The 25,432-nt window shown below is 43.0% G+C and overlaps 1 protein-coding gene across 1 annotated transcript in view; it reads right to left on the minus strand.

Annotated features, from left to right (window-relative positions):
* Nucleotides 1–15,402, minus strand: part of B4GALT4 (beta-1,4-galactosyltransferase 4) — a 41,758-nt gene extending 26,356 nt beyond the window's left edge. The window contains exon 1 of the mRNA XM_004577883.2: nt 15,384–15,402. The gene's annotated coding sequence lies outside the window, so the exon portion shown is untranslated. The remainder of the gene's footprint in view (nt 1–15,383) is intronic.
* Between the last annotated feature and the right edge of the window lie 10,030 nt (nt 15,403–25,432).

A 25,432-nucleotide genomic window follows, 5' to 3' on the forward strand; every position in this document is an offset into this window, starting at 1 on the left:
AAAAAGCTGGTATTTTGCTACTCCTTTTACTCACACAGTTTCTGAAAGCTAACTGTTTAATTTAAAAAAAAAAAAGTTAGGAGGTGGTATTGCGATGCATTAGGCCAACGTGTTATTTGTGGTACCTACATGCACTACTAGAATGCTGGGAATGGAGTCGCAGCTACTCCTTTTCTGATTAGGCATTTTTGCTAATGCACTCAGAAGGCAGCAGAGGATTGTCCAAGTAGCTGGGTCTTTGCAACCCATGAGAGGCCAGATGGAGATCCAGGCTGCTGAGTTTGCCCCGGCCCAGCTGTAGCTATTGTGGGCATTTGAGAAGTAATCAGGAGATGGGAGATGTTTCTTTATCTCTCTCCCACTCTGTCAGTTGGCCTTTCAAACAAATAATAAAACTTTTAAAAAACAGACAGAATATAATCCAAACCAATATATGGCAGTAAATTAATTCTCAGAAAAAATTATCTCTTGTTTTGTATACCTAATGCCTTATACCAGCCTGACACATAGTAGGTGTTCAATTTGGTAAATAATGAAAAGCTTTTTATTATCTACAGTTCAAACACACTAGGAACACCCCATAAAGATAGGTCACTACTAAAAAGGGATGCGACAGGAAAAAGGGGGGAGGGATAAGGATTAGTAGAGAAAAAAAATTAAATGGGCATAAAATTCCATTTAATAGGGATTTTAAAAATTGAAAAGGCTCACACTAAAACTAGTTCCAATACTTTTCTCAGAACAGCGCGACTCAGTGGTATTGTGTCTTGGTCATACTCACTTGCTCCTTCACACTGAGTATTCAAAGTGATGCTTCTCCTCCAAGACTCAAAAAAGGAGTTGTACATGGACAGTACCATTCTCCAGGACCCCAAAGAGTACCCCTAGGTGAGCAATACACCACAGAGCAGCAGAATGCCAATACCTCAGATGGCCCTGGGATACCCATCTCACAGCAAGAGTGTCAGGAAATCGTCAGGAAACAAAGAAGCAAACTGAGCTAGCAAACGACTGAAATGGTCATGGATCACATATGTTGTGCAATGTCATACATAATATCTGATGGGATGCTTAAAAAGAAGCTCTCCGTGTCATTCTCGCCACTCATGAAAAGCTTGCAGTCAAGTAAGCAGCAATTCACTTCCTAGCACCATCAGGGGCACATCAATGAGAAATTTGAGAAGTTCTGAAATAATGAAGAAAACAAGGACCTAGAAGACACAAAGAGCTAATTTCAAAATCTTGTCAGACTTATGAACACTTTTTGGACAGGTAATCTAAACTTTCTGAGTCTATTTATCATTGATTTTAAAAAGCATTTCTCAAAGTATGATCACAACAATGTCTTGAACAAATACAAAGAGAAGTGCACAAGAACTGTAAATTTGAAGGTCTCACTCCAGAATTAGTGGGTTCAAACAGCTGGGTCTGTGACTTAGAAATATGGATTTGTAAAGTTTTTTTATTGGAAAGTCAGACATACAGAGAGGAGGAGAAACAGAGAGGAAGATCCTCCATCCGTTGATTCACTCCCCAAGTGGCCTCAATGGCCAGAGCTGAGCTGATCCAAAGCCAAGAGCATCTTCCGGGTCTCCCACGTGGGTGCAGAGGCCCAATGTTTTGGGCCATCCTTGACTGCTATTCCAGGCCACAAGCAGGGAGCTGGATGGAAAGCAGGGCAGCCAGGATTAGAACCGATGCCCATATAACACTAGGCTACCACACCGGTCCTGAAATATGAAATTTTAACATATCCCCGAGGATAATTTTTTTAACTTATTTTATGATATAGTTCCATAGGCTTTGGGGTTACCAGGGGGTAGTTTCTGTAGTGATTAAAAGTTTGAGAATCATGCTCAGTGCAGTAGCTTAGTAGCTAAAGTCCTTGCCTTGCATGCGCAAGAATCCCATTGGGCACTGGTTCTAATTCAGATGACCCCGCTTCCCATCCAGCTCCCTGCTTGTAGCCTTGGAAAGCAGTCGAGGATGGCCCAAAGCCTTAGAACCCTGCACCCATGTGAGAGATCTTGAAGGGTTCCTGGCTTCAGATCGGTGTGGCTCTGGCCATTGTAGCCGCTTGGGGAGTGAATCAAAGGACCGAAGATCTTCCTCTCTGTATCTCCTCCTCTTTATATCTAACTTTCCAATTAAAGAAAAAAGTCTGAGAACCATTAAAATCATAGAATAGCATGTATCTTTCAGAAATCATCATTTTTTATATTAAAAAATCAGTAAGATATGTGGGTGCAGATATTTTGCACAGCAATGAAGACATCACCCAGGACCTCTACATGCCGTTTCTAAGTACCTAGTTTGAGGTCCCAGCTCCACTTCTAACCCAGGTTCCTACTAACACAGAAGATGGGAAGAGCAAAGATGGCTAAAGTACTTCTGTCCTGCCACCCACCATACAAGACCAAGATTGAGTTCCAGGCTGCAGGTGGGCTTCAGCCTGGCCTTTGGAGAATGAACCAGCAAACAGAACCCTGATCTCTTTCTTTCTGTATCTTTAAGATTTATTATTTTTTTTTTGACTGGGATGATATTCTACCAGCTCTAACTTCAGACCAGAAATGGTCTCCCCAAGAAACTGTTCAACCCATCTGGACAATAAGTAGCTGGACTCTATGCTTGGTATACGTTTGCAAGAAAAGAATCTTGATTGAATTTGAACTGTAATACCGCACCAAGGTGGAGGAATCCACCGGGGGGAGGGGCGTGGGGAGGGGTGGGGGATTCCCAGAGCCTATGAAACTGTCACATAATGCAAAATAATTAATAAAAAAATGTATTCACAAAAAAAAGATATTTTTTTTTAAAATGGAAGGTCAGAGTTAGAGAGAGGAGAAACAACGATCTTCGATCCACAGGTTAACTCTCCAAGTGGCTGCAACAGCTGGACTGAGGAATTCAAATCCAGGATCCAGGAGCTTCTTCCGGATCTCCCACACGGGTGCAGGGTCCCAAGGCTTTGGGCCATCCTCAACTGCTTTCCCAGGCCACATTCAGGGAGCTGGATGGGAAGCAGTGCTGCCAGGATTAGAACCGGCACCCATATGGGATTCTTGCACATGCATTCAAGGCAAGGACTTTAGCTACTGAGCTACCATTCCAGGACCCATTCTGCCTTTCTAATAGATAAACAGTAAATAAAAATCTAAAAGGTCATAAATAAATTTTAAATATGTGAACATGAGAATTTTTTCACCACTTACGACATTGTATTGGCATATGACAATTTACAAAAGGGTCCCTGTTAAATTATACATTAAGCTGAGCATGAATCATTTAACCACCTACATTTATCCAAAAATTTCCCCTAATTTTATAATTTAATTCCCAACACTGACTTTAACTGTGACAGAAAAAATAATGGCAATTTCTTGACATAAACTGCAATTCAAGACAACATGCTTTGCTTATTATATTAAATTCCATAAAATATTCAGAATACACCCCAAAGATTTGAGTCATGGCCATCTTTTTATTTTAAATTTTGAATTTTATGGTACAATTCCATATAGTCTGGAATTCCCCTTCCCCCAATTCCCATCCCCTGACTCATTTTCCCCATATTATCACAACAGTGCATTCCTTTATAAGGAGTTACGATTCCATCTGCCTGTTATTTAAGTGTGCCCTGACGTTGCTGGTACAGAGAATGTCTGACAGCCCAGCATCCCATTGTCTAGATATGAGCAACACTTTCACTAGGAGTCCATCCTTTAGAAGTAGGGATGCATGTTGCATTGTATCTTCACATTTGGATATGGTAGTCTCCATTACTCCATCACTATACATTCCAATTTGCATGATGGTTTCCTCTATTAGAGAGAACCTATGGTATTTGTCCTTTTGGGATTGACTTATTTCACTGAGCATAATGGTCTCTAGTTAGGACCATCTCGTTGCAAATGGTATAATTTCGCCCTTTTTATTGGCTGAGTGATATTCCATGGAGTAGATGAACCACAGTTTCTTTAACCATTCCTCTTTAGATGGGCATCTTTGCTACTATAGACTGTGTTGCTATAAGTACACGATTATAGATCCCCTTCTCATATGTAGTTTTCATTTCCTTTGGGTATACTCATAGGAGTGGAATAGCTGGGTCATATGGCAGGCTTATTTGCAATTCTCTAAGCATTCTCCATACTGACTTCCACAGTGGTTGCACTAGACTACATTCCCACGAGCAGTGAAGGAGGGTACTTTTCTCCCCACATCCATGCCAGCAGGTGTTGTTAGTTGAGTTCTGAATGTAGGCCAATCTGACTAGAGTTAGGTGGTACCTCAACGTGGTTTTCACTTGTATTTCCCTGATAGAGATTAAACAGCTTTCTTAATTCTTTGCGGAAACGTCCTTCGGCTCATTTTTATTTCTCTTTTATGGACAAAAGAATGTCTGTTAGTTCCTACTAATCAGTTATATCCTGGAACTTGTAGATAAATATCTCTATCAAGAGAACCATTCAGTTTTTATAACATGTCATAATATATGAAGTTAAACTGTGGTTTCAAAAAATAAATACAGGACCCGTTGTGGTAGCCTAGCGGCTAAAGCCCTCGTTTGCATGTGCAAGAATCCCATGTGGGCGCCAGTTCTGATCCAGGTAGCCTCACTTCCCATCCAGCTCCCTGCTTGTGGCCTGGGAAGGATGTCAAGGAAGGCCCAAAGCTTTGGAACCCTGCACCCACATGGGAGACCTGGAAGAGCTCCTGGCTTCAGATCAGCTCAGCTCTGGTCGTTGCAGTCACTTGGGGAGTGAATCACTGGATGGAAGATCTTCCTCTGTCTCTCCTCCTCTCTATATATATTTATATATATATATCTGACTTCGCAATAAAAACAAATATTTAAAAAATAAATAAATACAGATCACTTATTACTTGCTTAGTTCTAAGAAATTCAATGTCTATAATAACTTAACATTACAGAATTCTCACAACCACCCTGCCTTAATTTATCCAGGTGGGATGTTCTTCCTTCTATTTTAAGAGATCTAAAAGTAACTAAAGGGTAGAACAATACATTTACACTGAAATACAACCTACACTGAAATACAACCTACACTGAAAATATAATTTACACTGAAAATATAACCTATTCATAGGATCAAAGTAACTTTATCCCCAACTCCCTATTAAGTAATTTATCAGCAAGTCTCATTTTTCCTATTGCTTTAAATGGAAACCTAAAACTGCAAACTGTGATCATGCATAAATATATATTTTAATCAAATAAAAACTCCTAAAAGCTATTTTTAATTGTATGCAATAATAATGGCCATGAAAATTCTCTTTGGGAGACAAAATTCATATTTAGCATACATAAAGTATTATTCTAACTAAGAGGATATTATTTCCTAATTAATGCAACACTTTTTCTGGCAGGGATTTTCTTGGCTTTAATAGAATATTTTAGAAACATAAAATTGATGCACAAAAATGAAGCAATAATTAGAATCTTAATCCATAAATATCAAATATTGAATATGGTTTTGGTTTATTTTTCATTCATTCTTGACCAATGTTTTTGGCTGTAATCGAGATGCTAGAGACATTCACAGGTGAAAGAGCCACACACTTCAAGATCTTGAAAATGTTCCATTAACAGAATAAGCATTCTTGGGGCCCGGCGGCATGGTGGCCTAGCAGCCAAAGTTCTCACCTTCAACACGCCGGGATCCCATATGGGCGCCGGTTCTAATCCCGGCAGCTCCACTTCCCATCCAGCTCCCTGCTTGTGGCCTGGGAAAGCAGTCGAGGACGGCCCAATGCATTGGGACACTGCACCTGCGTGGGAGACCTGAAAGAGGTTCCTGGTTCCCGGCATCGGATCGGCGTGCACCAGCCCGTTGCGGCTCACTTGGGGAGTGAATCATCGGATGGAAGATCTTCCTCTCTGTCTCTCCTCCTCTCTGTATATGCGGCTTCCCAATAATAATAAAATCTTTAAAAAAAAAAACAGAATAAGCATTCTCTCCTTTAGACGCATACACAACTAACACAGTTCTTGAATTAACAAATGAAGTGTGATCACAAAATCACATTTGGCAATCATAAAATCACAATTGATACAGTGTCATAAAATAATAGTGAATTTTATAGTTCCAATTTTCATTTCTTTAATAGTCATTAGCACCAACATAACAATTTATCTACTTGACAAATAGAATCTTCGGGAAAAAAATAAAAAAGCCAATTTACCAGCTGCAGTTGAAAAGGGAGAAAAAAATAAAAACTAAGTTAAGCTAATGCAGCAAAAAGTTTCCTGTCAAAACCCTTTACTGGTGATAGTTTTTAAAAAATTACTTCAATACTACTAAACAACTCTCTAGGTTGTTTGCCTGTTTTTTCATATGCTTGCACTACCAAAACCAATGTTTCAGTTCTCCAAAAGCTCAAATGAATATAAAAGATATGAAACCAGATACTATTCTTCAGAGTAACACTCCACACCAACACCAGTATAGTTTTATTCTGTTTTTCTTTAATACTAAGATGTTAAGTCATGCTAGAATTTTTATTTGCAATATTACAGTTCCTTTCTCAAATAGAGGCCATCCAAGACCATGTCTCAGGCTAACAAAAAGGAACAGAAAGAGAATGCTGACTTTTGGACCCAAATAGGAAAGACTCCTAAAAAATGGGTTTTTTAATAGGGCACTGCTTGCTTTCAGTAAAAAGAACATTTTCTCAAGCTTTTTACTCTGATTTTTACTTGCATGTACTTTTTGCAGCTGGCAGAGGTTCCCTACCCCTGCATTTAAACATTTACTGAAATGTTAAACCAGCTTAGTTTCAACAAAGTAATGTCAAAAATCAGTCTCCCTACAATGTAGTGTGTTCAGTTAGAAGTTAACAGATGCATACAGTTAAAATAATCAGTGTGGTCTCTATAAACAACGTCTTCACAGATTTGTATGTAGCACTAACGTTTACTTCTGAATAAAACATTAACCAAAATGGAAGGGGAAAAAATGAGGGCTTCCAGAGTGGTGATCGCCCATATCTTACAGACAAAGCCGTCACAATGCATGTAAAACAGTAAAAGTTTTAAGTTGATAGAAACAAATATGGCATGGAAAAATTTTCTACTTTATTTCATTGCTATTTTCAACAGACTACTCTTTTTTAAGGTGAAATTGAGATTAAAAAAAAAAATTGGAGTAACTTATGATCCCACCATTTGGAAATTTAGTCTAAGAAAATTACCAGAGAAGTGACTACAATTGTTAAAATAACCCAAATTGAAAAGAATCCAAATGCTAACAATGGGGATCCAATGTAATTAATGATAATATATCCATATCGTCAAATATGCAGTATGAAATTTTTAAGAAGATTAATTTAATAGCAAGACAGACAAAATGAGTGTCAGAAAAAGATCAATCTTTTATTCACTGATTCATTCTCCAAATGGCTGCAATGCCCAAGCCAAAACCAGCAGCCCAGGACTCCATTCAACTCTTACATGAACAGCAGGCGCCCAACTATTTGCTTGGATCGCTGCCTTCCCAAGTGCATTACCAGGGAGCGGGATCAGAATCTGAGAAGCTGGGAACTTCAATATGGGATGCCCCTGTCACGAATGGCAGCTTGACCTGCAGAACCACAACACTGGTAGCGTTTTCAAGCACTACACGGAAGAGACGGTTAGGTGAAAAAGAAAAGAACATTCAATTGTATGTGAAATGCTTGTACATGTAATACATATATATGTAAATGTATAAATATGCAATATATACGAGTGTACATGTGTTTTATAAATGAACTGCCAGAAAGAATCGTTGATGGTTGTCTGCTAATCATGGGAAGAGAAAAGCTTTTGATTTCCATATTGTCTAATGTTTCTAAAGTGAGCATTTTATGATCAGAAATGTTTATTTTCTGGTTAAATGAGTACACAGGTTTTTTTTAATACATTAAAGTGGGCCCTGCGCAGTAGCCTAGTAGCCAAAGTCCTCGCCTTGCAAATGCTGGGATCCCATATGGGCACCTCTTCTAATCCCGGCAGCCCTGTTTCCCATCCAGCTCCCTGCTTGTGGCCTGGGAAAGCAGTCGAGGACGGCCCAAAGCCTTGGGACCCTGTACCCACGTGGGAGACCTGGAAGATGCTCCTAGCTCCTGGCTTCAGATTGCCTCAGCTCTTGTCATTGTAGCCACTTGGGGAGTGAACCATCGGATGGAAGATCTTCCTCTCTGTTTCTCCTCCTCTCTGTGTATCTGACTTTGCAATAAAAATAAAACAAATCTTTAAAAAAATAGGTTAAAGTTTAAAAATGACACATTTGTGGCAAAAGTTGGGTCTAATGTTAAAACACCCACATCTTGCATGAGGGCCTGGGTTCAAGCTCCCGCTCCATGGAAGATCTCTACTTCTGTCTCTGCCTTTCAAATGAATACAAATAAACCTTAAAAATAAAAGGGGGGCTGATGTGGTGCAGCAAGTAAAGGTACCACATATGGATGCTGGTTCTAGTCCCAGCTTCTTCACTTCTGATCCAGCTCCCTGTGAATGGCCTAAGAAAGCAAGAGAGGACCCAAGAGCTTAAGCACCTGCCATCCACACAGAACACCTAAAAGCCCAAGCTCCTGGAGTCCACCTGACTCAGCCATTGTAGCTATCTGGGGAGTGAACCAAAAGATGAAAGACCTTGCTTTCCATCTCTAACTCTGACTTCCAAATAAAATAACATTTTTTTTAAATCACAAGAAGAAAAATCTCAGGCACTGTCAGAAAGTGAATCCTGTGCTCTTTGCTTGAAATATACATTTCTAGGCTCCATGTAGAAACACTTTTATTTGAAGGGGAAGACAATAAGAAATCTATATTTTTAAACAGAACACAGATAATTTTGAACAATGCAACCAGACTTTTTAAAAAAAAAAATCATTATTAATCTACACCAAAGGGAGGGAGGGAGAGAGAGAGGAGAGAGGAAGGAGGAAAGGGAGTCACCACTGATCACTGAAAGAGCTTCAGAGGCTTGTCCTGTGGCCCAGCAGTTTCAGCTTGCCACACCCGCATCCCATACAAAAGCAAAAGTTTCAGTCCTGGCTGCTCCCTTCCCAGCCAGCTTCACACTAACGCACAGGCTGGGAGGCAGCAAGCCATGTGCATGTGCTTCTCACTATCCCTTTAAGGTAAATGCACATTTTAAAAACCATATTCAAAACAATGGGTAAACTCTCAAATCATTTCAATGCATCTCTGGATAAAACACACATTATTTAACTCAGTTAAGATACATACCCAATACATACATGAAGTGGCATACAATATAGTAACACAGCCAGTCTTGCTACCCTCCTACCCATAAGCCCTCACATTATGTTGCCAAACGGATAAGTGTTCATACACTTGGGCATTTCTCTCTTCCTCAAAAAAAAAAAAAAAAAATAAGCATTTATCTTTAATGGAAAAGCAGATCTACAGAGAGAGACAGATCGCTGCTCGCTGGTTCACTTCCCAAATGGCTGCAATGCCCGGAGTTGAGCCAATCCGCAGCCAGAAGCCAGGAGCCTCCTCCAGGCCTCCCATGCATGTGCAGGGTCCCAAGGTCCTGGGCCATCTTCCACTGCCTTCCCAGGACACAAACAAGTAGCTGGATGGAAAGTGGGACAGCCTGACACAAACCAGCATCCATATGGGTTGCCAGCGTCTGCAGGGGGAGGATTGGCCCATCAAGCCACAGCAAGCCCCACAAATGCTGCTACTTTTTCCCCCCAATGGCCTAAAATTTTTGATAAAATCCCACAGTATTTATTGGCTTCTAATAATAACATAAGGGCAATCAAAACATTGAACAAGTGTTTCAGAATTAACATAAAAACACTGCATTGCCCTCTCAATAATTTTTCATTTCATTGACCATTTCTAGCTGGAGACACTGTAGCAATTATCTCCTTTTAACATGATCGACTCAGTTTTCTTGACTTTTAGAACGAATCTCCTCTGCATCATCATGAACTCATCAAAGCCAATGATGCAGTGCTCTACTCACATGTTCACCTGCACATACAGACACACCTGAATGCAAGGCCTATTGTGCAAGTATCTGCAGATGAGGTTGTTGGGCTGCACAGATGCTTTTTAACAGGTGCTTTGTAACTCATTAAAACTAGGGGCCTCTCTCAAAAATACAGGTCTAGGAAAGCGGTTTCAATTTCCTGGGAGTTATGAACTCCATAAAGGTCAAACCGGCTCTATTGATAAAATTCTGGACACATAAATTCTAGCTAAACATTATCTCTACTCCTGAGGTCATTCCAGTATTTCCAGCCCAGCCCTTCCTTAAATCCCAATTTTCCAGCCCAGCTTGAATCCTTGACTTAGTTAGTGACTTACTTAGTTTTTTTTTTTTTTTTTTTTTTTTTGGGATTAATTGACATGGTATTGAGTAATCAATATGTTAAAAAAATGCAAGTTCTTAACCACATCCTGTGACTACTTCATTGACATTTCAATTTCATACACCTTAAAATGGCTATAAGGTACTATTCAGCTGTCTTGTGTCTATTTTCATTTTAGCATTTAGCAGTTTATAGTGTTGAAACGTAATATTGCTGAACTTGACAGATTTTAGGAAAGTCAAAACTGGCTTATAACTCTAACAAGGCATATGTCAGCAGTTGAGGTGCAGAACAGATTTAGGAGGGGTGTGCAGAGAAATCTTCAGTACCTTAATGAGGAGTAACTAATCTTTGTGTTCTACCTAGTAAGGTATGTGTGAGTTCACACTGACCGTTTCCTGTCTGGTTCTAAGCTTTCCTTATTGTTCTCTATCTATCTATTCTTTTTTGTTTTGTTTTGTTTTAATTAATATTTAGCATTATGTGACAGTTTCATAGGCTTTGGGAATCCCCCTCCCCCTCCCCCTTCCCTCCCCCCTGGTGGATTCCTCCACCTTGATGCAGCATTACAGTTCAAATTCAATCAAGATTCTTTCCTTGCAAACATATATTAAGCATGGAGTCCAGCTACTTATTGTCCAGATGGGTTGAACGGTTTCTTGGGGAGACCATTTCTGGTCCGAAGTCAGAGCTGGTATAATATCCTCACTGTCAATTAAGAGTCCCAATATAACATCAACAGCAATTTGCAATATTATGGAATTGACATAGTTTTGAGTAACCAGTATGTTGAAAAAAAAAAAAAAAAAGAACAAAATAACAAAAAACAAGTCCTAACCACAACCTATGATTTGCTCATTGACATCTCAATTTTAGTTTATATACAGGACCGGACCGGCTGCTATATACCTTGAAAAGGCTATAGGGTACCATTCAGCTGTCTCATATCTATTTCATTTTAGTATTTAGCCATTTGTTGTGTTGAAGTATAATTTTGTTGATCTTGGCAGATCTTGGGATAATCTAGACTGGCTTGTAACTCTAACAAGATATTTGTCGACATTTAATGTGCAGAACATTTTTTTTTGGGGGGGGGGGTGCAGGAAAATCCTCAACACCATGGTGAGGAGTGACTAATCTTTGTGTCCTACCCAGCAAGGCATGAGCCAATCCATGCCAGCTCTTTCCTGTCAGATTTCAAGCTCTACTTTCTGTTGTTTGTCTATTTATTTTAGGGTTTTGTTTTTGTTTTTGTTTTTTTTGTTTGTTTGTTTGTTTGTATGATTGTTTGTTTGCTGCAAGATGGAAGAAGATCTAACCAACAAGCTACTATTCAAAATAACAGAGAAAAGCATGAAATATCTGGGAATAAATTTAACCAAAAGTGTAGATGACCTTTATGAAGAAAATTACAAAACACTCAAAAAACAAATAGAACAAGACCTCGAAAGATGGAACAACATCCCATGCTCCTGGATAGGCAAAATTAATATCATCAAAATGTCTATACTACCAAAAGCAATATATACATTCAATGCAATCCCAATCAAATTACCCACAGCATTCTTCATCGAACTGGAAAAAATGATACACAGATTCATCTGGAAACACAAAAAACCACGAATAGCCAGAACCACTCTGAAGAACAGGCACTTAACAGGGGGAATCACAGTACCGGATCTATGGACATACTATAGGGCAGTGGTCATCAAAACAGCCTGGTACTGGCACAAAGATAGAGAGGAAGATCAGTGGAGCAGAATAGAAACAACAGATGGAAACCCACACAGATACAGTCAATTAATCTTCGACAAAAAGACAGACAACAACCCAAGCAAATGGAAAGGTCTGTTCAATAAATGCTGTTGGGACAACTGGTTGATAGCCTGCAGAAACAAAAAGATAGACCCACATCTCTCACCATACACCAAGATCGAATCTAAATGGATAAAAGACCTAAACCTACATCCAGAAACCTTCAAACTTTTGGAAGAAAATGTTGGAAACACACTGCAACACTTAGGGGTAGGCCCTCACTTCCTAAAAAAGACTCCAAATGCAGTAGAAATCGAGACCAAAATAAACAATTGGGACCTCATCAAACTAAGAAGCTTCTGTACAGCTAGAGAAACAATCAACAAAGTAAAAAAACAACCTACAGAATGGGAGAAGATCTTTGCACACTACATAGGAGATAGAGGGCTGATCTCCAGAATATACAAAGAGCTACAGAGAAACCAAAACAACAGAACAAACAAACTGCTCAAGAAATGGGCACGGGAAATGGGCAGACATTTCACAAAAGAACAAACACAAATGGCAAACAAGCATATGAAAAAATGCTCAAGTTCCTTGGCAATAAGGGAAATCCAAATGAAGACAACAATGAGGTACCACCTAACTCCAGTAAGGATGGCACACATACATAATACCACCAACACTTGCTGGCGAGGCTGTGGGGAAAAGGGAACCCTTCTCCACTGCTGGTGGGACTGCAGACTTGTACAGCCTCTATGGGAATCAGTTTGGCGAATACTCAAACAACTGAAAATCAGCATACCATATGATCCAGCAATAGCACTCCTAGGAATATATCCAAAAGATCTCCTACACAAGAAACCAACATGCACGCCTATGTTCATAGCAGCACTATCTACAATTGCAAAAACCTGGAAGCAGCCAAAATGCCCATCAATAGAGGACTGGATAAGAAAGCTATGGTTCATCTACTCTATGGAATACTACTCAGCTATTAAAAAAAACGAAATGCAGTTCTTTGTGGACAAATGGGCCCGACTGGAATCTATCATGCTAAGAGAAATGAACCAATCCCAAAAGGTTAAATACCACATGTTCGCCTTAATCTGAGATGAAAAGATGACAACTTGAAAGATAGTACCTGTATATTGTAGTATTAGTGCAATCTCTAACAACCTGTATCCAATGCAATAAGATAACGCGATATAATCTATAAACCAACAATTAATGTCAGAATATTTAATATCTACATCAAAAAACTGTAAAACCTACTATACCCTCAATACGCTATGTTAACCGGTAATGGGGAGGGAGTGCAGGGAAATCTTTCAAGACCATAAAAAGAATGAGAGACAAAAAAAATACAATATAGCTTATCAAGGTCAAATCTGGTAATTCATAGACAACAGACTCAAAGCGGCACTAAACAACAATAAAACTACTATACCAATGCATGAGGGGGGAATCGGGTGCGATCCTGACAACCTCTTAACAGGAGGTCATGTGCGTGGAGCAGGGGGGCACTCCAGAGTGGAGCAGGTGGTAAGGAGGAAGCTTGGATCCCAACCACGAAGACTCCCAGATCTTCAACACAAACTACTAATACGAGCAACAAGGACTATATCCCAACTGCCAAGGAGGCCACAGGGAATTGGATGCCCTCGGAGGCCGAGTACTCTGAGGTCACCCACCCCCAACCGGAGCTTCCGCAGGGGATGGAAGAAGTCCAAACACCACCGCACAGAAACCAACGTCATCGGAAAGACAACCAGAAGCCCTGAGCAGTCAGCAGACACAGAAGAACAATTAATGTCCTTCGGGACCAGGGAGGAGAGCTTTCTCTGGTCCGAGCCTGGCTCCACCTCTGGACCCCCGCCCTCCCTCGCAGTGACCATCGGGATCGCTTCGACTTACTTAGTTTTTAAAAGACTTATATTTGGGGCCTGGCACAGTGGCCTAGCGGCTAAAGTCCTCGCCTTAAAAGCGCCGGGATCCCATATGGGGACCGGTTCTAAGCCCTGCTTGTGGTCTGGGAAAGCAGTGGAGGATGGCCAAAAGCCTTGGTTCCTGCACCGACATGGGGGACCCGGATAGAGTTCCCGGCTTCGGATCGGTGCAGCACTGGCCATTGCAGCAGTCACTTGGGGAGTGAATCATCAGAGGGAAGATATTTCTCTGTCTATACTCCTCTCTCTCTATATATATGACTTTGCAATAAAAATAAACAAATCTTAAAAGAAAAAAAAAAGAAGACTTATTTGGTCAGCTGGTTCACTCCCCAAATACACCTCTCAGTTCGGGTTTGGCCAGCCCCATTCAGGAACTCAGGTCCCCCACATGAATGGCAGAGATCCAGTACTTGGGCCATCCCCTACTGCCTCTCCAAGGACATTAGCAGGGAGCTGGATAGGAACCCCAGTGTAGCTGGGACCAGGAACCCAGCCTCAAGAATATGAGAAGCAAAGGGTGACCCACGTGGTGGCTTAACCTGTTGAGCCACAACGCCCACACTTTTCCTTTAAGGGTTTAAAAAAAAAATCCTCTTGTCTCAACCCCAACCTACCAACTTCTTCCTTTTTCTCTCCTCAGCGGGCCGGAGTCCACCTGTGACCTGGCCGCCTCCAGATCCTTTTCCCTTGTCCACTCTGGAACACTTTGCAGCTGGCGCACGCCCACTGCGCTAATAGTTTTCCCTATTAAGCTACCACCCAAAGAGCGTTTTCTCGGTCCACGCCCCCCAGGACTTTCCCCCTAGGGCCAAGAATTAATATCTTTCGCTTAATAAAAGAATATCAAGAAACATGACCAACAGACACTGGATGGCCTCAGGGGCCGACCAGGGACATCTCTTTAGGACATGCCTTAAAATTCAGGTGACTAACCCTTTCGTTGAGCAGCAGAAGCCGCAGGTGTCTGCGCTGATTCGTTTCCCACTAGCAGGTGTAACGCTGGGAAAGAAAGCTCCCAGGAGAAAGGGGCTTTTTCGGGGGTGATGCGCTCTGTTAGGGAGGCATTCGGGGGGGGGGGCGGGGGGCGACCTTGCGAAATACGCCGGTGCTCCTTCCCACCTGGCAGCATCTTGCCAGAGTCCCGGGGCTCCCAGCAGTGGCAGCACCGCGGTGGACGTCCGCACCTGAGCCGGTGCCTCCCTCCAGCCTAGGCCTCCGCAGGCCCCCGGCCCGGCCGCCGCTCCGGCTGTGCAGGACGGCGCCAGCACGACCAGGCCGCGCCAACCCCAGGCCGACCAGTCCCGGCCCATGACCCACCTCGGCCAGCCTGCCGGCGGCGTTGCGCATCCCAGGAACGTCGCTCCGAGGAGCCGGTGCAGCCAGGGCGGTGCGCTTACTCTCCCCAGATGCAGCGGCGGCGAGCGAACACCGCAGAGAGAAACGAGGTGGCTGTGTGAAGCGGCCCCGAAGACCGCCCTCGCTGCCGGGGAGGCGGCTCCGGACTGCGGGCTCCGCCTCCCGCTCCTCCGGGGCCGTCGGGGCGGGCCTGCCAGCTCTCCGTGGGCCTGGCTCCACCCCTGGCTGGGTCGACCCCAGGCGGAGCTGGAAGGTGTGTGGAGAGGACCCTGGAGGGGATGGGCTAGGTGCTGGGCACTTCCCAATAAGGGATCATCATTCACACAGAATGGGGTATCCAAATTTATCAGCCAGGCAATACAAATCATAATAATGTGTAGAGCCACTGTAACAAAAGCTTAGAAAACCCAAAAAAACCAAAGCATGCCATTCACCATTTAGGATGACTGCAAAGACAACTGTTAGCTGCCCCAACTAAAGCAATTTCTCACTTGAGAAATTGCCTTAGTCTGTTTGGTGGCAGTGTCTAAATAAAAGGTAGCCTTGATGAATTTTCCCCCCCACCGGCTCCTTTGACCACTTCTTAAATTAAGCTTTCTGTGGTAGTAAAGTCAGTCGGAAACTGCGTACAGCATTCGGTTCAACTGAGCACCACACCCAAAGGCGAAACAACCATCAGAAGCTGTGTGTTCCATTAAGTGCTTTTGCTGAACAGGTTTTATCATCCACCTTTCACAAGGCAACTTCCACCTGCCTAAACCCTGGACAGGTCTGGTTGGCCACAAGTGCCAGAGGTTCTCAATTATGGCAACTCTACGACTGGCACCCACTGCTGCCAAAAGTGAGCCCGCGGAGCCCCAGTGGAATTTTCCCTGGTGGAAAACAGCTTATTTTGGTCTATTTGGTCTATTTTGGTTGTTGACCATTTTGACCTGTGGGAGGCATTGTGGGAACTCACTTAAAAGGTAAGAGGAAGTTAGTTCAAACTAACTTCCTCAGGTAGTGCACAGAAAGCAAAATTTCAGAGATCAATACAGTTCCTTGGAAGCTGGAAAACAGGGCCACCTAGTGGTGCGAGCACCGGTGGGTTCAATTTGCCTGTACATCAGTACTACTCCTGAACCAGGTTCAGTAGGAAACACCTTTTTGATTTTCTGATCCCTTTTTAGCATGCTGCAAGAAGGTATATGGCATGCAGTCGGAAAGGACATTCTAAATTTCAGTGGCCTAGCGGCTAAAGCCCTCGCCTTGAACGTGCCAGAATCCCATAGGGGCGCCGGTTCTAATCCCGGCAGCCCTGCTTCCCACCCAGCTCCCTGCTTGTGGTCTGAGGAAGGCAGTCGAGGACATCCCAAAGCCTTGGGACCCTGTACTCGCGTGGGAGACCTGAAGGAATTCCGTTCGTGACTCCTGGCTCTGGATCAGTGCAGCACCAGTCGTGGTGGTCACTTGGGCAGTGAATCAATGGACGGCAGATCTTCCTCTCTGTCTCTGCTCCTGTCTGTATATCTGCTTTTCCAATAAAAATAAATAAATCTTCATAAAATAAAATAAATTTAATTTGATGACACATCAGTCATTACTTGTACTGACCCTGCTAATCCCCAGGTCTTAAGTACATGATGCCCAGAAACATAACTGATCTTTTGCAAACAACACTAAGCTAGGTTTTTGAGGCTAGGAAGCAGTTAGATTTTCTTCTTCTTCTTCTTTTCTTTTCTTTTTTTTTTTTTTTTGTCTTTCAGATTTATTTATTTGTGTTTTTTTTATTAATTCCATTGCATTATGTGGCACATTTTTATATGCACTGGGATTCCCCTCACCCCTCCCCAAACCCTCCCCCACGGTGGATTGCTCCACCTTATTGCATTTCCATAGTTCAAATTCAGTTGAGATTCTTTCATTGGAGGTATTTACCAAGCATACAGTCCAGCATCTTATTGTCCTGGTAAGTTCAATAGTTTCTTTTTTTTTTTTTTTAAAGATTTATTCATTTTATTACAGTCAGATATACACAGAGGAGAGACAGAGAGGAAGATCTTCCGTCCGATGATTCACTCCCCAAGTGAGCCGCAACGGGCCAATGCGCGCCGATCCGAAGCCGGGAACCTGGAACCTCTTCCGGGTCTCCCACGCGGGTGCAGGGTCCCAATGCATTGGGCCGTCCTCAACTGCTTTCCCAGGCCACAAGCAGGGAGCTGGATGGGAAGTGGAGCTGCCGGGATTAGAACCGGCGCCCATATGGGATCCCGGGGCTTTCAAGGCGAGGACTTTAGCCGCTAGGCCACACCGCCGGGCCCAGTTCAATAGTTTCTTGGTGAGACCATCTCTGGTCTGAAGGTAGAGCCAGCAGAGTATCATCCCAATCAATTAAAACCCCCCAACATAATATTTACAACCAATTACAACATTATGGCATTAATTGACATGGTATTGATTAACCAATATGTTACTAGGAAAATGCAGGTTCTTCTTTTCTTAATATTGTTTACATAGTTGACAGAATGCAGGTCCAGGTGGGCCTATGATTAGCATGGGGAAGATTGAGAGGGGAGGAAAGTGGGTGGGACAAATGCTTCAGTTTTTTCTCCTGTATCCACAGGGAGAAAAGGAAAAGGGGCCACTCCTTGCTGTCAAACTACATCATAACCCAGGGACGGAGAACAGTCGTTTGAGACCCCTCTGTGTGAGTGTTCTGAGGGTGTTATTTGAGTGGATTTGATAGTTCTGAGACATTGCCAGCTTCATTGTACCAGGGTTGAGAAAATCTTTCCAAGGTCTGTTGAGGAAGTCCACTGCAGTGTGCATTCCCAGGCCCAGGAACATGTTGCAAATCTTGGACAAAGAGAATGGTCCACCTCTGACAAGGCACTTGACACCCTGCAGTGGCCTAGATGTGGTAAAATGTTTTTTATTTTTTAGATTTATTTTCTAATTGCTTTATTTAAGATGTATAACTGTGTAACACTTTAAATTCTTTTCATTTTATTTTTTAATATTTTTCACATATGTGAGGGAGATGTGTTCCCTATTGGCCTCTTATTAAGGTGGAGAGGATCAAGGTATGGAAGATGGTGGGTGGGACAAATGTTTTAAGTTTTTTTTTTCTGTGTCAACAGAGGAAGGGGAGGGATCCTTTCCTTGCTGTTGAATTACAGCTGCACCTGGGGATAAGGGACAGTCATTTGAGGATGTTTTAAAGACCCCCAATGGGGAAGAGTGCTCCAAGGGTGCTACTCGAATGCTTTTGATGGTTCTGAGACATCATCAGCTTCCTTGCATCAGAACTGAGAAAATCTGTCCAAGGTCTATTGGCTAACCAAGTCCACCTTAATGCATTTCCAGGCCCAGAAACATGCTGCAAAGTTTGGACAGGAGAGTTGTATAACCTGTTCTGCTTTCCATCTTCTGGCAAGGCACTTGACATACTCTGCTGGCCTAAATGAGCTGTTCCTCATGTACATCTGGGCATGTTGGCCACTGCACAGGTATCAGCAACTGAGTAGGCCCAGTGCCAATATCTGCTCTCCAAGGTCAGACCACATATATTGAGATTTTCCCTGTGACCAGGATTTGAGTCCAGTCATCTACCTGGGAAGTCCCCCAGAAAACCTCACCTAGTGATTTCAGACTTGACTCTTTTTTTTTTTTTAAAGATTTATTCATTTTATTACAGCCGCATATACAGAGAGGAGGAGAGACAGAGAGGAAGATCTTCCGTCCGATGATTCACTCCCCAAGTGAGCTGCAACGGGCCGATGCGTGCTGATCCGAAGCCAGGAGCCTGGAACCTCCTTCTGGTCTCCCACGCGGGTGCAGTGTCCCAATACATTGGGCCGACCTCGACTGCTTTCCCAGGCCACAAGCAGGGAGCTGGATGGGAAGTGGATCTGCCGGGATAAGAACCGGCGCCCATATGGGATCCCGGGGCTTTCAAGGCGAGGACTTTAGCCGCTAGGCCATGCCGCCAGGCCCCAGACTTGACTCTTGCATCTGCCAGCCAATACAGGATCGGGCTGGGTCTGACACCTGACCCAGCCCACACACATTCGGTGGATGTAACTTCCTGATAAGTTCTACTCCCAGTCTCATCACCTACACAAACCAATGGGAGCTGTGGGCCAGTCCAGCCCACCATAGACCAGGTCTTCACACATATCAGTGGATGCCATAGCCTAATCACAGTGACACTCAATAATCCCGACCAGACCCACTTCCAGCCCTGATTTTTGCGTATACTACCATGTGCTGTGGCCTAGTCCAGCTCTCTGTCCCATCCCTTTTGGCTCTTATGTACACCCATGGGTGCTACAGCTCAGCTCAGCCCAGCCCAACCCACCCTCAGATCCAGCCCACACTCATGCCAATGGATACTGCTGCCTTGCCCAGCCCTGTCTTCCACCATTCCCAGCTCTTGTGTTCCCCAGAAGGAGCTGTATGTGCATTACAGAGTAGTGCCCACAGTTTCCCTACAGACCCACTCCCAGTCCCAAATTGTACACTTGTCAGGAGATACCGTGTTCCAACCTGACACGACTTACACTGAGTCCCACCACTTGCCAGCAGGTGTTCCAGCTTAGCCCAGCTGGCCTGCGCCCATTCTGGTTATCATGTATAATAGCAAGTATGGGAGCCTCGCCCAGCCTGCTCTGCACCCCCAAGACTGGTTTACCCCCAGTCCCAGCTCTCACACATTGGTGGAAGCAGCAGCTCAGCAAAGGCATCCCCAAAGTTCCTCTACCAGACTCACTCCCAGCCCTGAGTCTTGCATGTGCCAGTGGGTTTTGAGGCACAATCTGAGATGGCCTGCCCCATGTTGGCATTCACCAGTAAGTGCTACAGCCTGGTTCAGCCCAGCCATCCCAGTCCCAGCTCTCACCAGCAGGTGCAACAGCCTACCCCAACCTGGCTCACATTTAGCCGTCATGTGAACTATTGTGTGTTGCAATCCCATCCTGGCTCTTGGATGTGCCAGTGTGTCCCGTAGACTAGCCCAGACTGGACTCACATATATGCCTATGGGTGCGGCAGCCCATCCTGACCTGGCTTGGCCCTAGTCCTAGCTCTCACATTCACCAGCAGGAGCTGAAGCCTAGCAGGGGAGTTCCCCAAGTTTCACTACCAAGCCTGCTTTAATCCCTGGATCCTTCATGTGCCATGGCCAGCCCCAGTCCTGGAACTCACCAGCAGTTACTACAGCCTAGCTGGACTGCCTCAAACCCATTCCAGCTCTCACTGGTGGATGCTACAGCCTATCCCAGCCAGGCCCACCCTCTGAATTGGCTTTCACATGAACCAACCAGCTGATGCCACAGCCTAGCCTGGCATGTCCCACACTCTCTCCTGCTCTCACAAAGCACCAGTGGGTGCTGGAGCCTAACCCAGTCTGGCCTGCCCCCAAACCCAGCCCACATGCATGCTGATGGATGCTTCAGTTTTGCCCAGCCCAGTCCACTTCCAGCTCTAGCTCTTACTCACCAGTGAGAGCTGCGGCCTAGCAGAAGAGTTACCAAAGTTTTCTCACCAGGCCCATTTCTAGTCCTGGATCTTGCGTGTGCTTCTACTTAGCCTGGCATGGCCCACCTACAGTCCCAGGCTTTCACTTATAGGTATTGTAGCCTAGCCCAGCCAGGCATGGGTGCGTGGCCCAGCCTGATGTGGCCCAACCCTGCTCTGACACAGGCCGATGCTGCAGACTAGCCCAGCCAGACCTGTCTCCAGCCCCAGTTTTTGCATGCACCAGTGGGTGTCAGGTGATGCTATTTAACCTAGCCCAGGTTTCCTATGTGGGTGGGAGCCGTGGCCTGACCCAGACATATCTTCCAGTTTCTCCCCTATAAACCACTGCATCTCAGCTCCCTCACCTACCTTCCAATTCAGAGGCTGGGTCCCTGGAAGACCCCCTCCAAACATGCCTTATCTGCTCCCACTCCAATATATCTCCAGACCCTCTTCCCTAGGCAATCTGGGTGGGGAGGTGCGGAGGCCAGGGTCCTTTTAATTTTATGCTGTTTTCACGTGTTTCTTGGTTCAGGTCACAAACCTAGCTCAACAACTGCTCCTTTTCCTCTTCCCTCCTCTCCCCTCAGCCATCTGGAAATCCTGGCTTCTAGATTGAGCCTGCCTTAATCCTGACTGCTACAGGCATTTAGGGACTGAATGAATGGGTGGGGAATCTCTCTCTCTCAAACAAACAAACAAACAAACAAAAATTTCAAGTCCACAAATCCCTGTTCCCTGACAAGTTTAAAAGAAAAAAAAAGCCTTAACAAGTTAAAAAACAAAGCCTTCATATTCTCATATTCTCAGATCAAAATTTCAGAAAAGTGTGTTATTTTAACACAATCAAATTGTTTTTTAATCAGTGTGTGCTATTAACGTTGAAGCTCATTTTTACAAAACTTCTTAAAAATTCATCTTGTATCAGCTAGCTTTGCCCACACAAGATTCCCTTTCCACACTACTTTTGCGGCATTTTTAAAATCAGTCTTTTTCTGCTCATATTTCTTTCTTTTTGCCGTTTATATATTGGAAAGGCATATGTACAGAGAGTAGGAGACAGAAAGATCTTCCATCCATTGGTTCACTCCCCAAATGGCCACAACAGCCAGAGCTAAGCTGATCCAAAGGTTGGAGCTTCTCCCAGCTTTCTCATACAAGTGCAAGTTCCCAATGACTTGGACCATCCTCCACTGCTTTCCCAGGCCATAAACACAGAGGGAGCTAGACGGAAAGTGGAACAGTTGGGACACAAACCACATGTGATGCAACCACTTGCATTTGGAGGATTAGCCAGTTGAGCCACCAGGCTAGCTCCTCTCTTTTCTACTTCTGCCATCAATTCAGTACAGAATTAAAAACTCCTTTTTCTTTAATAGAAAAATATATTCTCATACCTTAGAACTTTCTTCCCCAAAATACAGTTTAGTTTATTTTCAGAGTATTAATCAGAATTTTAATCCTTTACAATTCTAAACTTACTTATGTAGATTAATGCCATATCATAGTTTCTAGAAATGTGCATCTGACACCTAGCACAGTTTTCCACCTTTATAAACAGAATCAAATATATGCAAGTTCTCCTTATCATATAAAAACATGACATCAGGAATTACAGCAGCAGTAAGTCACTCCTTACCTGGTCCAAGTTCTGGTTCCTCCACTTCTGATCATATTTTCAGCTAATACAATTCCGAGAAAACAAAAAGTAATGATACAAGTTGCCTGGACTTCTGTCCTCCATGTGGGAGAACTAGAAGGAAAGGCTGGCTTTTGGTTTGTCCCTGGCCTAGCCTCAGATGTGAACATTTGGGGACTGAACCAGTACATGGAAGAACTCTTTCTGCCTTTCAAATAAAATTTTAATCAATAAATTTCTTAAAATAATCAAATGAAATACTACTGTTAAATATCTTTAAAAAAAGATTCCATGAGCATTTAAATTAAGCTTATGTTCAACAACTAACTTTCAGCACTTTATCTTGTGTCAAAATTATCTAGATATTTAATAAGCATCCTTTACTTAACCTAACAAAAGAATTTGGGGAGCTATTGTTAAACAAGCATAACACAGAACAAAGGTAACCAACATCAAAGTATTTCCTTGTAGCCTATTTTTACAGCATGTGAACATTAGGCGAACATTACAAAAGCAAAAGCCTAACAGTTACATACATTATTTTTTGGTAGTTTTCTTTCTGTGATTGATATACATGGAGTAATAGATATTTCCATTTTCACTTTTTCTTAAAGTTGAACTCTTACGTAGTTCTGCAAACTTGAACATCTGGATTCATTACTATGCTTAGAAATGCTTAATTTATATAGGTTTTACTAGTATTTAAGCTAATTTTATAGTGCTTTTTTACAAATGAAATTAATAATACCATCTGGAGGTAGAAAAATGTAACACACAAACATACAAACAGAAGCACATTGTACAGCTTTATTCTGACATTTAATGCTATTCCACAACCTTTTGTCAGCTTTCTCCTTGATGCTTCAAACTCAAAACCTTTTATTGTAGTTCTCTATTTTTTTTTCTAAAAGTTTTTTACCTTATTTCTCTCTTACCTTATTCTCTCTGATATAAGGCAGCCATCATGCAAATTTTAAGATTAATAACCCTTTTCCTACTGTTTTTGTTGCATCCCATGTGTTTGGATGTTTTTTGTTTTTATTTTCATTTCTTCCAAATAGTTTCTTCTTTCTTGTCAAATTCATTGCTGGCTCATGGATCACACGGTGGCATCATTTTACCCAAGAGGCTTTTGTGTTTTCTTTTCTTCATCCATGAATTGGTTATTCAGTGTCACGTTTTTCGACTCCATGGTGATATAAACTTTTTGTTTTAACTTCATACCTGTTGTTAACTTTATGTTGTGGCTTTTCATTTAAGGGAACGTATACCGATGGCATAATGAGACTATTATATTCAGATGTGAAGATGCAATGCAACTTGCATCCCTATTTGCAAATCAAAGATGGACTTCAAACAAAACTGTTGGACACATCTAGACAATGGGATGCTGGACAATCTGACATTGCCTGTACCAGCAATGTCAGGGCACACAAAAATAACAGACTGATGGACTTATGACTGCTTATGAAGGACTATTCTATTGTAATAATATAGGAAAATCAGTTGGGGATGAGAACTTGGAGGGGGGGAATACTAGACCTTATGGAATTATACAATAAAATTCAAAATAAAAAAGAAAGTTTCTTACCTTATATTTTAACAATTGATCTGATTGTAATTTTTTAAGATTTATTTGGTTGTTGTTGGAAATACAGATTAAATTTATGGAGAAACAGAGACAGAGAAAAAAGGTCTTCCATCTGTTGGTTTGCTTCCCCAAATGACCACAATGGCCAGAGCTGAGCCAATCTGAAGCCAGGAGCCAGGAGCTTCTTCAGGGTCTTCCTCATGGGTGCAGTGTCTTAAGAACCTGGGCCTTCCTCTACTGCTTTCCCAGGCCACAAACAGAGAGCTGGATGGGAAGTGGAGTGGCTGGAACAGGCACTGGCACCCATATGGGATACCAGTGCTTGCAAGCTGAAGATTTAGCCATTCAGCCATTTTTTTTTTTTAAGATTTACTTTTACTGCAGTCAGATATGCAGAGAGGAGGAGAGACAGAGAGGAAGATCTTCCATCCACTGATTTACTCCCCAAGCGGCTGCAATGGCTGGGGCTGAGCCAATCCAAAGCCGGGAGCCAGGAGCCTCTTCAGGGTCTCCCACGTGGGTGCAGAGTCCCAAGGCCTTGAACTGTCCTCTACTGCTTTACCATACCAGGCCACAAGCAAAGAGTTGGATGGGAAGCAGGGCTGCCGGGACATGAACCAGCACCAATAAGGATCCCGGCATGTGTAAGGAAAGGACTATAGTCACTAGGCTACCAAGCTGGGCCCTCATAGAATGTTTCCTAATTTGGACATATATGATAGCTCTCATAATTAAATTCCAACTATGAATATGGGGCCAGAATATGATAAAAGTGACAGGTGATCCTTAAATCATCACCTCACATGTAATACCAATCTGTGTCATCAGTGATCTCTAGAATGTCCCCCATTCTTGAAACATTGAGCCATCCCAACTACTCTCTGTGTAACATGCAATAAGGAAGCCCAAGCTGGCCATGTGGAAAAGCCCTATAGAAGAAAGAGCACGTCCAGACACTTCCCACCCATACCAACCCCAGCCACTTAGAGTCACCCCAGCTGAGGTTCCCGAAGTCACGGAGCAGCAATGACCCTTCCCCACTGTGCCATATCACAATTCCACGGAATCACAAGATACATCAATAGCACATCGTTCTTTCTAGCCTGTACGTTTTGGAGTCATTTGCTACACAGGAACAGATAATCAAAGCAGACCATTGTACTGAATGCTTATTATCTTGAATATTAGTTGGACTTTGCTTCACCAGAGACAAGGTTCTGTTCCCTTTCAGAGTTTCCAATTCCACACCTATTCTCAGCTCCTGTTTGAAATATCTACCTC

This window comes from Ochotona princeps, chromosome 3 (assembly GCF_030435755.1).
Source record: "Ochotona princeps isolate mOchPri1 chromosome 3, mOchPri1.hap1, whole genome shotgun sequence".
Lineage (NCBI taxonomy): Eukaryota > Metazoa > Chordata > Mammalia > Lagomorpha > Ochotonidae > Ochotona > Ochotona princeps.